At 34.3% G+C, this 16,392-nt stretch overlaps 1 pseudogene; it reads right to left on the bottom strand.

The window, feature by feature from the left end:
• Positions 1-2,482: 2,482 nt before the first annotated feature.
• Positions 2,483-15,091, bottom strand: LOC124991366 (40S ribosomal protein S7-like; annotated as a pseudogene).
• Between the last annotated feature and the right edge of the window lie 1,301 nt (positions 15,092-16,392).

Genomic DNA, 16,392 nt, shown 5'->3' on the forward strand with positions numbered 1-16,392 from the left:
TTTCCAATATTAAAAAGCTACTCACTGGAAGATGAGTTCTCTGAGTTGGAAGAAGGCAAATAATGATTCTGAAAATCAAGACACGTGAGGTTGTGCTTTGGGAAAATCATGTAGAAAAAACAAAGAACACATGTTCCTGTTCGGCTCCACAACAACCTAGACCACCTGGGACCCCACCATGTCCACGTCCACAGTTAATGTCTGGGCACTTTAAGGACTTCTGAAGAATTCACTAATTAAGAGTTTTCAAGCTTTCAGAAATTAGAAATCTAATGACTTTTTTCTTTTCTTAAAATAAGTGTTGTGTTTGGAGCACTGTGCCAAGGTCCTTTGCATAAATAGTGCTCAAATTGTGATTTAGTCACAGGTTAAATTGGACTGGACAGATCTTTTGATTGGAAGTTTATTTTTATCTCTCAAGGATTTGTATGAAAATGATGAAAAAAATAGAGGAGGAAAATACCATTAAGAAGCCTAGTACAATAAAATATAAGATTTATTTGTTTATTTCTGTGTTTGGTTGACTTTTGGAAAGGTCTATGTGGGATAGCTGCCATGTTAATGTCCAAAATGTGACCTTCAGGGAATATATGGACCACACAGGAATCTGATCTTCAGGGAATATATGTACCACCCAGAGAGTTGAAAATGGGAATAAGCAGGAAGAAATTTAATACATTAAAATTCAAAAATAATTTCTCACAAGGTCATGAATCTGAAAACCCCAAATTGGCTTATGGCAAATGGACCCAAATAAACTATGAAATGTTGGACTACTTGTGATCACAATTTCTTCCCCTTAGTAAGTAGAGAGACTATTGCACATGAAGATTAAAGGAGGTTTGCTGCACAATAATCCCAAATAATAAGAACACACATATGCACATACATATATATATATATACATATATGCATACACACGAAAACATCCTGGGAGCAGGCCTCCCTGTTTTGTGAATTTGTCCAACTCCAGGCTTGCTACAGCTTCTAGATTGAAAATACTGAGAGACAACACCAAAACAATTTCTGATCTTTACTAATAATCATAGTCTCAGGTCTCAGTAGCTGTAAAACCTTTGGTAAGTTAATGAACCTGTAAAGATTAATTATATCAAATGATAGTTATAATAATGTATTCTTTGCAAAGTGGTGAGAATTCAATGAAATCATATGTGCCAAGATCCTAGTTGTTGCCTGATACTTAGAAAATACTGAGGAATTTACTCCATTTCCACTTACTCCATTTGATTCCAAAGATCAGAGCAATTCTAAAGGCCTCCGAACTTTGGATTTGGGCTGGAAGATTCTGAATCTGTAAGAGATTCTTAAACAGAAAGGTGGCCTTAAGATTAATTTCTTGATATTTGGGAATTTGGTTCACAAATTATAGAAGAGGTGTTAGTGGACAACATTGATAGAGAAATAACTTGTTTGGAGAAAAATGAAAGCCTGTCATATAGTTGAGGGGTGAGAAGGATGCTGCAATTGGAAATAACTGCATTATTTACATTTGTAATTGGTGTGAAATGTAAGGTTAATTGTGTGCAAGCAAACCAGACTAGATTTGCTATTTTTTCAGTTTTATTCCAAGTGTAGACTTCAAGATAATTACTTAAAACGTTTGTGCCAAGCAATGCTAAAAAAGAAATACAGAGTTATTTAGTGTCAGTGCAGGAAGGACTTTGAAGATGATCAACACTGTTTTTCAGTCAAAGGAGTCCTTCCTCCAGGAAATTCGAACTTATGTGGGTACTTTTTGTTGTTGTAATAACCAGTAGGGAGGGCTGCAGATCTGGCACTAACTTAGCACTTCAGGGGAACAGGGATGCAAATCGTACTGTGACATCCCTTAAGTGGGTAGGTAAGGAGGCCTCCTCTGACTTCAAATACAAAGAGCATCCTTTCCAGAAACCAGAAGCATGGGCATTTCGGAGGAGTAGGGCATTTATCTGATTTCTCAGTGACCAAAGAACTAGTTGATTGAATTAGGATTAGACTCTTTGGCTCTGTACCTCAGTGCTTACTCTAATAAATCTCAATAATTATGATAAAGATGCAAACAGAATTTGGTGAATGAGAATAATTCTTACTCTGGCGATGATAAAATATTTTATCATTTTTTAACTACAATAGACTAATATTCTTGAGGAAAATAAACAGTTTCTAATTTAAATTATTTACTATAGTTATCTGCATATTTCAGAGCAAGGTTTGCTTCAGTTCTCCAGATTGTATAACAGTGACCTGTTAACTTACAACCATAACAATAAATGACAAGAGCCAAAAAAAAAAAAATTGCCACACATAAGCACTATCTTCTCTTATGTATTACATAGGCAAAAATAAATATTGTCTTATTTTACTGAATCTGTGACATACAAAAAGTTTGCATTATTTTGTGCATATCAACATTTCTTTAATTAAAATAGCTGTTGCAATAGTTTAGTACACTCGATTCAGCAAAAATCTGCTTTTCTGGGTTTTAACCTGCAAGAGAGTAAGTGTGGGAAACACCAGAACACAAATGACTCAGGTGAATGAAGGTTTTGGATTAAACAAGTTCACAGATGAAAACCATGGCTCCAGTTACTCGAAGCCCAGTAAGATGGAATTATGGTGCCATCAGGCCCTGTACCTCAAGAAGCAGGCCAGCCGTCTCCACGGTCAGTTGACAAACTTTTTCCCATGGCTCCACATTGTGCAAGCAGATGGCAATTTACAATTTCCAGCTCCTTAACTAAAAAGTCAGAAATAGAGACTCCACTGGTGACAAAGGAAAAATATTATCTGTTGGTGGATGTTTTTCTTTCTGTTCCATACATTAATTTAAACCACAGGCGATGATTCTCCTTGACTAGTTAGAATAGAGATGACTATTTTTATTATTTCTGTTTGTTTCCTTTTGGAGGGTTTGGCTGAGATTCTCTCCTAGGAGGGAAGGACAGGCTCCATGTAAGTGATACTGATAACTCTTGAATCTGTTTAGTATTGGATGAGGCACCTGGATGAGGAGTAGTCATGGATTTTTCTGGCGTGTTCACCTCTGTTCAGTGAAGATAAGAAGGATTCTCCTAGGAGCTCCTGTGTTTATATCTGTCAGGGTAGAGCCTTGAGTAAAGCAATAGAGCAGTCTAACAGAAACTCATTAGTAGACACTATAGATGGTCATGGACATCGGGCACTAATCCAGTTCCATCCATGTCCAGAAGAGCAGCAGGTGGGGCCTCTGATGCTCATCCCAAAAGACGGGAGCACCTTCTCTTTTCAATCTTTGTTTCCCTCATTGTCTAGTTTTCTATAATGTCTGTCTTTTCTATCTAGCTCTTTTTCCATATTATTATCCTTCAGGGTTTTTCCTCTGTTCTCCTGCCTTTCTCTTAGTTTCTATATTAACCAATCATGACATGAGATAAATACTTAATATGATTATATATCTCAATATGGTATTCTTCCCTCAATCTGCCTTAACATACCAGTATGTTTGAATGCATCTGCATATTGTTTATGTTCTTCCCAAACAGCAATTCTATTCTTTGAGCACTCTCTACATATTCACACATTTGAATATTTTGCCAGAGTTGTCCTTCCTGACATTTCTGCTTACTGATAAACTGACAATATTTCAAGACTCTGTTCAGATGTCACCTACTACAAAAAACTTTTTGGCATCTTCTTAGGAGTCCTTGTTTAGGCAGTGTCTATATTTTCTCATTAGGTCAACTAATCCAATCCTAAGACTTTGTTTACTACTATCATGTAACTAGTGCTCAATCTATAATTCTAGATATAACTTTGATTATGAACTTTTCAAATATCTCTTTGTGAGTGACCAGCTTATCCTGGAGGACAGCAAACTCCCAGTAAAATACCAGCAACTCTTAAATTTGCAAATATACACAAGCATGCATACATATATACCAGAATGTTAATGGACACATTTTTCTATCCCACCCTGAAAAGCAGTTTGGTTAAGCTGACACATGAATTGTTTTTTAAAAATCTGTATGTTGTTACAAAGAAAAATTGCACTTTTCTGAGCTGTTTGTCATTCACTGCTCTGTTTGCCCTCTTACGAAGGCACACTTGATTCATGATGTCATATCGCACCAGATCCCTGCAGTCCCTGCCCTCTCCAGGCTCTGAGGAACCTCTAGCCATTTCCAGAAGCCCTAAGTCCCACACCTGTTTAAGGAGAACACTCCTGGTAAGGCACAAGAGTGAAGTGTGTGGTGCTCTGAGATTATTCCGACACTCTAATATTCTGTCTGGAAAGAGGCCTGCAACTCACTTAAAAACTGTTCCTTATGAGCCAGACTATCAGAAACACAACAGCCACAACACAGATGGGAGTTTATTCTAAACCAGACTATGCAGGGGACTAGACAAAGAGGTCAGACTGACACATATCCCTAGTGCCTTCTGGATTCAATAAAGAAAATGGGTGTCTGCTTATTGGAAATTGCTATGGTGGTTTCCATAAATAGTGGTTTGTGTATCCATATGTTTATATGTCTGTCTGTGTGGTTACTTATATTTTAAGAGGACTTGCAAGCCAGAGGGAAACTAAGGCACTCCATTATGTCCTTCTTCTTCATCAGGTGAACTGTAAATTCATTACTTATTGACCATTTTTAAAAAGCTTTAAATCATATGTTTAAACCTAAAGAACAAAAAGAAGATTTAAACTTTCTATCTTTTGTCCATGCTCTGTGATTTTAAAGCTATCTATGGACAGATTTGTTTATTTGATCTCTTAACATAATTGTTATATTTTCTTCAATTATATTAAAAATTAAAATGCATCATATGCACATAGTTAAAAAAGCAATTATATATAGATCTATTAATTTGATCGGTAGGTTTCAAACTTTTAAAACAATTTATTCAAAAGGGAGAAATTAAAAAATAAAAAATGGTCCTTGACAAATTCATGTCATGTAAATATGGGGGAAACCACTTCAGGGATTTCAGGTGAGAAGTTTGTTTCATCAACTCATGTCAAGTTTCCTTACCACCACTTTCAATCTACTTTCTGGATTTCTGAAAAACTCACCTCTTTCTTTCATGAACTCCCTACATGAACTGAATCCTTAGACATACTAGATATAATGGACCAGGATAGTTCAATGACAATGTTCAAATCAGTCTATTTGTATAAAAGGTATAACCATGCAAAAATGTAATAGCTTTATTCTCAGAATTTTTTTTCCTCCATTGTAGTAGAGAAGCCAATTTTATGAATAATTCCCAGCAATGCCCAAGTTAAAATCTTCTGGGGTGTTGGAAGCTAAAACCACTGATGAATCATCATATTGACGAATGGCCACACAAATTCAGACCACACAAGACTTCAAACCCAGCCTAGAGTAGGTCAAAGAATTGTGAAGCATTTCAACTTCCCCATGAAAAAAATTGATTGTTACTGAGGACTGAAGTAGAGCAAATTGTATTCCATGCCTGCATGAGTATATCACAATGTACCCCAAAATTATGTTTTAACTATAATATAGTAACAAAAACATAAAAATAAGCATTAAAATTGTTTAATTAATATTTAAAATTTACAGTCTGGAAGAACTGACTCAATTTAATGTCTCTTCATAGATGTTTTCAATTCTTTGACTAAGTGGCTAGATCCTGTTAAATGACTGATAATAGTTACTACAAAGTTGTTTTAAAAGTACATTGTGATTAAATGAATTAAACTTCTTCCTTCTCTCAAAAAATATTTAATAGTGCAGTTTAACTTTTGTATTTGTTATATTTCATTTTTTTCATTAAAATTATTTAAAGACACAAAATCGCCAAAGCAAATCGTACCCTAAAAATATACAGTGTTGTAACCTAGAAGAAGTCTTTTTAAAATGAAAGACTAAGCTAGCAAGATAGCAGGAGTAATTTATGGAGAGATGTCATGGTTATTATTATTACTATTACTAACTACAATTTGAATCATACTATTTCCAAACTGGAAAACACTTAATAAACTGTATTCTAAAATGATTGACCATAATTCTTATTTTAATAAAGGTTCATGAATAAGATTATTGATTCCAATGAACCATATAGTTTTGTTCTGTTTGTCATCCATCAATGTAGTCCCTCTAATTGCAACTTGTTAACTGTTGTTAGTCATTGCTTTTCCATGCTACCTTCTCCAGTGAACTGCATTACAAACTTCACAACAGGGTAAGCAAGCACTTCTTAGGCTTCAGTGGGCAGGGAGACCCATTTCTCCTGACAATACTAATCACACCAGTTTTCAAAAATAAACTTTATTTCTTAGAGAAGTTTTAGGGTCACAGAAAAATTGAGAAAAAGGTAGAGAGTCCCCACATATTTCTTGCCCCTACATACACATAACCTCTGCCATTTCTACAAATAATGAACCAACAGTAACATATTATTACCCAGAGTCCATATTTTACATTAGGATTTATTTTTGGTGTTGTACATTCTACAGGTTTTTAACAAATTTACAATGACACTAATCCACTATTCTATAGTGCCCTATAGTATAGTTCCATCACACTAAACGTCCTCTGTACCTTACCTGTTTATTCCATCCCTTTCTAATATTAGAAATTATGGATTTTTTTTCTGTATCCCTAGTTTGCCTCTTCCAGAATATCATATGATTGGGATCACAATGTTTATCTCCTTTTCAGATTGGCTTCTTTCATTTAACAATATGCACTTAAGGTTCCTCTACATCTTTTCGTACCTTAAAAGTTCATTTATTTTAATATTCCATTGTCTGGATATACCAGAGTAGATTTATTTATTCATCTAAGAAGGACATCTTTGTTGATTCCAAGTATAGGCATTTATAAATAAAACTGCAGGTTTGGGGTGAACATAACTCCCTTGTGTAAATATCAAGAAGAGTGATTGCTAAATCTTAGGGCAAGAGTATGTTTAGTTTTGTAAGAAGCTGCCTGTTTTCCAAAGTGGTTATACCACTGCAAGCTCACCAGCATGAATGAAGTTCCTATAGTTCCACACCTTCACCAGCATTTAGTATTGTTACTATTTCAGAGTTTGGTCTTCAAATATAGTCTAGTATAGTGGTGTTTCAATATTCAGATCCCTAATTACATAAAATGTTGAGCACTTTTGTATAGGTTTATTTCCATTCATATGTCTTCTTTAATGAGGTGTCCATTTAGTTCCTTTGCACATTTTAGTTAGATCATTCATTTTATTATTGCTTTTAAGACCTCCTTATATATTTTGCATAATACTCATTAACAATATAGATTTTCCAGTATGTTCTCCCAGTATGTGGCTTGTCTTATCCTTTTCATAGTATATTTCACAGGGTATGTTTTCAATTTTAATGAAATACAGCTTAAATTTTTTTCTTATGGACCATGCCTTTGATGATGTATCTAAAATATCATCACCATACCCAAGTTCATCCCAATTTTCCTTTTTTTTATTAAAATCTTTTTTTAATTTTTACAGACTGCATTTTGATTCATTGTACACAAATGGGGTACAACTTTTCATTTCTATGGTTGTACACGATGTAGCTTCACACCATTCATGTAATCATACATATACATAGGGTAATAGTGTCTGTTTCATTCTACTATCTTTCTGTCCCCCACCCCCTCCCACCCCATTTTCCTCCACACCACCCAAAGTTCCTTCATTCTTCTCTTCCTTCCGTCACCCTCCCTTATTATATATTGTCATGCACTTATCAGAGAAAACATTTGGCCTTTCGTTTTTTTGGGCTTGGCCTATTTCACTTAGCATGATATTTTCCAACTTCATCCATTTACCAGCAAATGCAATAATTTTATTCTTCTTTATGACTGAGTAATATTCCATTGTGTATATATTCTGCAGTTTCTTTATCAATTCATCTGTTGAAGGGCATCTAGGCTGATTCCACAATCTAGCTATTGTGAATTGAGCTGCTATTAACATTGATGTAGCTGTGTTATTGTAGTACGCTGATTTTAAGTCCTTGGGATATAAACCGAGGAATGGGATAGCTGGGTCAAATGGTGGGTTCATTCCAAGTTTCTGAGGAATCTCCATACTGCTTTCCAGAGTGACTGTACCAATTTGCAACTCTACCAACAATGTATGAGTATGCCTTTTACCCCACATTCACACCGACACTTATTATTGCTTGTGTTCTTGATAATAGCCATTCTAATTGGAATTAGATGAAATCTTAGGGTGGTTTTAATGTGCATTTCTCTAATTACTAGGGATGATGAGCACTTTTTCATATATTTGTTGATGTATATCTTCTTTTGTGGAATGTCTGACCATTTCCTTAGCCCATTCATTGATTGGGTTCTTTGTATTTTTGGAGTAAAGTTTTTTAAGTTCTTTATAAATTTGAAGATTAGTGCTCTGTCTGAAGTGTGTGTGGAAAAGATTTTCTCCCACTCTGTAGGCTCTCCTTTCACATTATTGATTGTTTCCTGTGCTGAGAAAAAACTTTTTAGTTTTGAATCTATCCCATTTTTCTACTATACAGCAATAGTAATCAAAATGGAATGGTATTGGCACCAAAATAGACAGGTAGAACAATGGTACAGGATAGAAGACACAGAGACATACCCACATATGTACAGTTATACTAGACAAAGGTGCCAAAAATATGCAATGGAGAAAAGCTAGCCTCTTCAACAAATGGTGCTGGTAAAACTGGAACTCCATATGCAATAAAACGAAACTAAACCTCTATCTCTCACCCTGCACAAAACTCAACTCAAAATGGATCAAGGATCTAGGAATTAGGCCCGAGACCCTTCATCAAATAGAAGAAAAAGTAAACCCAAATCTCCATCATCTTGGCTTAGGACCAGACTTCTGTAACAAGACCCCCATAGCACAAGAAATAAAAGCAAGTATCAATAAATGGGATAGATTCAATTTTCTTCTATGTTATCTTCTAGGCGTCTTATGGTTTTGAATTTTATGTTTAGGTATTTTGGTTAATTTTTGCATAGGGTTTAATATCTGTGTCTAGATTATTTTCTTTTTGCCTCTGGGTATTCAGTTGTTTAGCACAATTTGCTATTTCCTCTGTTACTACGTTCTGGAAGAAATTGTAGAGAGTTGGTCTAATTTGTTCATTAAATCTGTAGTAGAATTCATCAGTGAACCCATCATGACCTGGCACATTGTTTAGAGGATAATTAATTATTGATTAAAATTCTCTAACAGAGCTTTGCCTACTCACTTTATTAACCTGTTATGATTGGCATATTGTTCTTTTCAGAAACTGACACATTTCATCTAGGTTCTCAAATTGTAGGTAAACAATTGCTCTTAATAGTCTTTCGTTATCTTCTTTAATGTCCATGGAATCCAATTCTGGTATTAGTTAATGTTGCCTTCTCTTTCTCTTGGTCATCTTGGTTAGGTTAGGGAGCTATCAATTATTGATATTTTTCAAACAACCAGCTTTTAGTTTTGTTGATTTTCTCTGTTGATTTCCTGTTTTTAGTTTCATTGACTTAAACTTTAATTTTTATTATTTCTTCTCTTCGGCTTACTTTGTATTTGATTTGCTCTTCTTTTTCTTAATGTCCTTACTTGGAAGCTTAGATGATTGATTTTAGACATTCCTTCTTTTATAATATTTTCATTTAATGATATAAATTTCACTTTACTGCTTTTGCTACATTACCTAATATTTGGTAAATTATACTTTAATTTTTCTTTTAATTCAAAATGTTCTAAATTCTCTCTTGGAGATTTCTTCTTTGATACATTTATTATTTGGAAATGTGCTGTTTAATCTGTAAGTATCTTGGAATTTTCCAACTATATTCTTGTTAGAGATTTCTCATTTAATTCTACTTGTGGTGCAAATGGAGACATTGTGTGATTTATATTTCCTTAAATTTACCATGGCATGTTTTATGGTCACAAATATAGTCTGAATTGGTATTTATTTCATGTAAGATTAAGAATATGTATTTTGCTATTATAGAATGAAGTACTCAATAGATGTCAATTATACTTAGCATATGGATAGTGCTGCTGAGTTCAATCATGTTCTTACAGTTGCCTGCTGGATCTTTCTATGTCCTTACTGATTTTCTGCCTTCTGGATTTCTGACAGAGAAGTGTTGAGGCCTCCAATTATAATGATAGATTCATTTATTGCTTCTTCCAGTTCTATCAATTTTTGTCAAGTATATATTGAAACTATGTTCTTAGGCACATACACATTAAGGATTTTTAGGTATTCTTAGAGAACTGACTAATCATTACATAATGATACCCCTTATCTTTGATAAATTTCATTGTTCAGTAGTCTGTTCTAGGTAAAGTTAATTTACTTACTTTTACTTTTTTATTAGTGTAAGTGTGATATATACTTCTCCATTCCTTTGATCTATGTGTTTTTATATTTAAAATAGTTTTCTTATAAATAACCTATAGTCAGGTCTTATTGTTGTATCACCTCTGAAAAACTCTGCTTTAATTGGCATATTTAGGTCAGTGATTTTAAAGTGATAATTGATATGGTTGGATTAATATGTTACTGGTTACTATTTTTACTCAAATTTTTGTTACTATGTTTGTCTATGACTTTTTTTCTACTTTGTTGTTCTTTTTGCAGTGCTAGGGATCAAACCCAGAGCCTTGCACATGGTAGGCAAGTGTTTTGCCACGAAGGTATTGCTCCAGCACTTTTTGTTATTTTAATTAATCATTTTATATAATTACATTTTCTCACCTTTCTTTTTTTCTTATTTATTTATTTATTGGAGTATTGTTTCTCATTTTTATGAATGTACATGTTGTAGGATCACTTCAATCAAACAGTCATATATGTACATGAGTTAATAATGTCTGTTTCACTCTACTATCCTTCCTACCCCCATACCCCTTCCCCTCCCTTCACTCCCCTCTACCTAAAGTAACTCTATTCTTCCTTAGCACCACCACCCTACCTTATTGTGAATTAGTAATCGCCTATCAGAGGAAATATTGGACTTTGGTTCTTTTGGGATTGGCTCATTTCACTTAGTATGATATTCTCCAACTCCATTCATTTACCATAAAATGTCATAATTTCATTCTTCTTTAAAGATAAGTAATAGTTCATCATATATATATATATATATGATATATATCTCACATTTTCTTTATCCATTCATCTGTTGAAGGACACATAAGTTGGTTCCATAGTTTAGCTATTGTGAATTGAGCTGTTAAAAACATTGATGTGGCTGTGTCATATAGTATGCTGATTTTAAGTCCTTTGGGTATAAACCAAGGAGTAGGATAGCTGGGTCAAATGGTGGTTCCATTCCAAGTGTTCTAAGGAATCTCCATATTGTTTTCCATAATGGTTGCACCAATTTTCAGTCCCATCAGCAATATCTGAGTGTACCCTTTTCCCCACATCCTCATCAACACTTACTCTTCCTTGAAGTTTTGATAATTGCCTTTCTGATTGGATTGAGATGAGATCTTGGAGTAGTTTTGATTTACATTTCTCTAATTGCTAGAGATGTTGAACATTGTTTCATTTATTTGTTGATTGATTATATGGTTTCTTCTGTGAAGTATCTCTTCAGTTCCTTAGCCCATTTATTGCTTGGGGTTTTTTGTTTGTTTGTTTTGTTTTGATGTTAAGTTTTTTAAGTTCTTTATATATCCTGGAAATTAATGCTTTATCTGAGGTGCATGTGGTAAAGGTTTTCCTCCAATGTGTAGTCTCTCACTTCATGTTATTGCTTCTTTTGCTGAGAAGCTTTTTAGTTTGAATCCATTCCATTTATTGATTCCTGGTTTTACTTCTTGCACTTTAGAGGTCTTGTTAAGGAAGTCAGAGCCTAGACCAACATGGTGAAGATTTGGGCCTATTTTTTCTTCTACTAGGCACAGGGTCTCTGTTCTAGTGCCTAAATCTTTGATCCACTTTGAGTTGAGTTTTGTGCAGTGTGAGAGATAAAGTTTAATTTCATTTTGTTACAAGTGGCTTTCCATTCTTCTCAGTCCCATTTGTTTAATAGGTTATCTTTTCTCCAGTGAATGTTTTTGGTGCCTTTGTCTAGTATGAGATAACTGTATTTATGTGGATTTGTCTCTGTGTCTTCTATTCTGTACCACTAGTCTACCTGTCTGTTTTGGTGCCAATACCATGCTGTTTTTTATTACTATAGCTCTGTTTGAACTCTGGTATTGTGGTGCCTCCTACTTCTCTTTTCTTGCTAAGGGTTGCTTTAGCTATTCTGGGTTTCTTATTTTTCCAAATGAATTTCATGATTGCTTTTTCTAGTTCTTTGAAGAATATCCTTATGATTTTAATAGGAATTGCATTACATTTGTATAATAGTTTTGTTACTATGGCCATTTTGACAATATTAATTCTGCCTATCCAGAAACATAGGGGGTCTTTCCATATTATAAGTTCTTCTTCAATTTCTTTCTTTAGTGTTCTGTAGTTTTCATTGTAGAGGACTTTCATCTGTTTTTTTGCATTGATTCCCAAGTTTTTTGTTTTTTGTTTTTTTTTTGAGGCTACTGTGAATGGGGTAGTTTTCTTAATTTCTCTTTCAGTGGATTCATTACTGATGTGTAGGAACACATTTGATTTAAGGGTATTGGTTTTATATCCTGTTACTTTGCTAAATTCATTCTAGAAGTTTTTTGGTGGAATATTTTGTATCTTCTAAATATAGGATCATATCATCAGCAAATAGTGATAGTTTGAGTTCTTCTTTATCTATGAGTATACCTTTAATTTATTTCTTCTGTTTAATCACTCTAGCTAGAGTTTCAAAGACAATGTTGAATTAAAGTGATGAAAGAGGGCATCCTTGTCTTGTTCCAGTGTTTAGAGGGAATACTTTCAATTTTTCTCCATTTAGAATTATGCTGACCTTGGTTTAGTACATATAGCTTTTATGATGTTAAGGTATATTCCTACTATTCCTATTTTTTCTAGTGTTTTGAACATGAAAGGGTGATGTATTTTGTCAAATGCTTTTCCTGCATCTATTGAGATGATCATATGATTCTTGTTTTTAAGTCTATTGATGTGATGGATTACATTTATTGACATCCATATTTTGAACCAACCCTGAATCCCTGGGATCAACCCCACTGGATCATGGCACACTATCTTTTTAATATGTTTTTGTATGTGATTTGCCAGAATTTTATTGAGAATTTTTGTTCATCAGAGATATTGGTCTGAAGTTTTCTTTCATTGATGCGTCTTTGTACATTTTCTTACCTTTCTTAGCTTATTTCTTATACTTCTTTCTTTCTTATATTAATGGTTTTCTTAGAGTTTGTAGTATACATTTACATACTATCCAAGTCCACTTTCAAATAACACTATACAGATTCACAGTGCAAGTACCTTATAATAGCAAAATATTTCTAATTCTTCCCCTCTCATCTTTGTACCATTGCTGATCTTCATTTCACATACACATAAGCATGCACAATCATACATATACACATACATATATACATAATCAAATACTTTGATGTTATTATTATTTTGAAATATTATTTGTTATATCAAAGATAAGACAGAATATTTTATTTTTACTTTTGCTTAATCTTTCTCTAATGCTCTTCCTTATTTTTTTAATAAGGATGTGACTTTGTGGCATACATATTTTTCCTCCTGAATAATTTATTTTTTAAAATGTGTTCTAATTTGTTGTCCATAAAAGCAGAAAGCATTTTGACACATTGTACACAAATGGAGCACAACTGCTCATTCCTCTGGCTGTACATAACTCAGAGTCACACTGGTCATGCAATCATACGTGTACATAGGATAATAATTTCCGTCTCATTCCACCATCCTTCTAAACCCCACATGCCCCCTCCCTTCACTCCCCTCTGCCCAATTCAAAGTTTCTCCATTCTTCCCTAGTTTCCCCACATTATGGATCAGCATCTGTATATCAGAGAAAACATTTGGCCTTTGGTTTTTGGGGATTGGGTTATTTTGCTTAGGTTATATTCTCCAGCTGCTTTCATTTACCTGCAAATGCCATCATTCCATTCTTCTTTAAGGCTGAGTAATATTCCATTATGTATATATACCACATTTCTTTATCCATTCATCTGTTGAAGGTTGGTTCCACAGCTTACCTATCATGAATTGAGCTGCTATAAACATCAAAGTGGCTGTAACACTGTAGTATGCTGATATTAGGTCCTTTGAGTATAAAACAAAGAGTGGGATAGTTGGGCCAAATGGTGGTTCCATTCCAAGTTTTCTGAGGAATCTCCATACTGCTTTACATAATGGTTGCACCAACTTGCAACCACCAACAATGTATGAGTGTACATTTTTCCCCATTTTCTCATCAACACTTTCTCTTACTTGTAGTCTTGATAATTGCCATTCTGTCATTCTGAGTGTGATGAAATCTTAGAGTAGTTTTGATTTGCATTTCTCTGATTACCAGAGATGTTGACCATTTTTTCATATATTTGTTGATCGATTGCATAGTTTCTTTTGTGAAGTGTCTGTTCAGTTCCTTATCCCATTTATTGATTGGGTTGTTGTTTTTTTGGTGTTAAGATTTTTTAGTTCTTTATATATATTAAGTTGTTGTTGTTGTTGTTGTTTTGTTTTTGTTTTGGCTGTGCTTTGACCAAGTGAACTTTTATGCGCCAGCTGCCATCCAGCTTCACATGAATCCTCTTGCCTACAATTTCACTCAGGAAGACCAAGTCCTCAAGGATCGCATCACGCACAGTTGTCAGAGTGCGGCCTCTAGGACGCTTTTGCTCATTTTTTGAGTGACTTTTTCGGGTTGGTTTAGGCAGAATTCTCTTCTGAGCAATAAAAACCACATGCTTCCCACTGAAATTCTCCAATTCACACACAAGCCAGACTTGGATTTTCTGGAAAGATTTCAGCTGAGCAACTGGAACAAATACTATGATAGCTTTCCAACCACCACCTTCAATTTCCTTGGCCGCCGTGATGTTGAGCTCAGGCAGCTGGGCCTTGAGGTCTGCGTTCATCTACGACTCCAGCAGCACCTGTGAGATGCCCTACTCCAACTTGTCTGTCTGGCTTCTTGCCATTGGGTTTCACGTTCTTGGTGCTGGAACTGAACATGGCGCAGCCCTTGAGGAGAGCCAGCTTAGAAAGAGTGAGTTCTTTATATATTAGTACTCTATCTGAGGTGCATATGGTAAAGATTTTCTCCCATTCTGTAGGCTCTCTCTTCACGTTATTGATTTTTTTGTTGAGAAGCTTTTTAGTTTGAATCTATCACATGTATTGATTCTTGATTTTTCTTCTTGAGCTTTAGGAGTCTTGTTAAGGAAGTCAGGTCCTAAGTTGACCTGGTGGAGATTTGGGCCTACCTCTATTAATAAGGCACAGGATCTCTGTTCTAGTGACTGAGTCCTTGATCTACTTTGAGTTGAGTTTTGTGAAGAGTGAGAGATAGGGGTTTAATGCATTAACAACTTATTGATAACAAATTCCATCAATCTTTGTGGAAGTCTTTATTCCTTCCTCACTGTTGAAGAAAATGTTGTAGAAAGAAAATGTTGTAGAACACAGCTTTGCCTTTTACTCTCAGCATTTAAATTTTTTTCCTACTCTCTTCTTGCTTGCATGTTTTATGAGGTGAAGTAAAATACAATGCTTATCTTTGTTCATAAGTAAGGTATTTTTTGCCCTGGCTTCTTTCAAGATGTTTTATCTTTGATTTTTCATAGTTTGAAAATGATATGTGTAGATATGGTCCTTGGCATTTATACTTCTTGGGGTTCTCAATTTCTTGGGTATGTGGTATGGTATCTGACATTAATCTGGAGGCACTATTTAGTCATCATTGCTTCTCCTTTCTCATTTTCTTATCCTTCTGATGCTCCTATTACTTGTATGTTATATCTTCTGTTCCACAGTTGTAGTTGCCTTACAGTTTTGGATATTGTGTTCCACTTATTTATAGGGACTTTTTCTGTTTACTTTTCTATTTGGAATTTCTACTGACTAGTCCTCAAAGGTTCTTTACTTAGCTATTTACAGCCTATTAACAAGTTCAATAAAGGTACTTTTTCATTTGTTATGGTGTTTTTGATCTCTAGTATTTCTTTGACATTTTTAAAGAAGTTCTGCGTCTCTTCTTAGATTTGTCCTCTGTTCTTGCATATTGTCTCTTTGTTCCTATAAAAGACTTTAGTGTATTTATCATAATATTAAAAATTCTTATTCTAATGATTTTAACATTCTTGCTATATTTCAGTCTGGCTCTGTTTGAACTGTTTCTTTGAACTGTTTCAAATTGTTTCAGCCTCTTTGAACTGTTTCTTTCTTTTTTTTTTTTTTAAGTAGACTTTGTAACACTTTCTTGATAACCAAACATCATACACTAGGTAAAGAGAGTTTAGCAATTAGGTCTTTTG

Source organism: Sciurus carolinensis, chromosome 8 (assembly GCF_902686445.1).
Source record: "Sciurus carolinensis chromosome 8, mSciCar1.2, whole genome shotgun sequence".
NCBI lineage: Eukaryota > Metazoa > Chordata > Mammalia > Rodentia > Sciuridae > Sciurus > Sciurus carolinensis.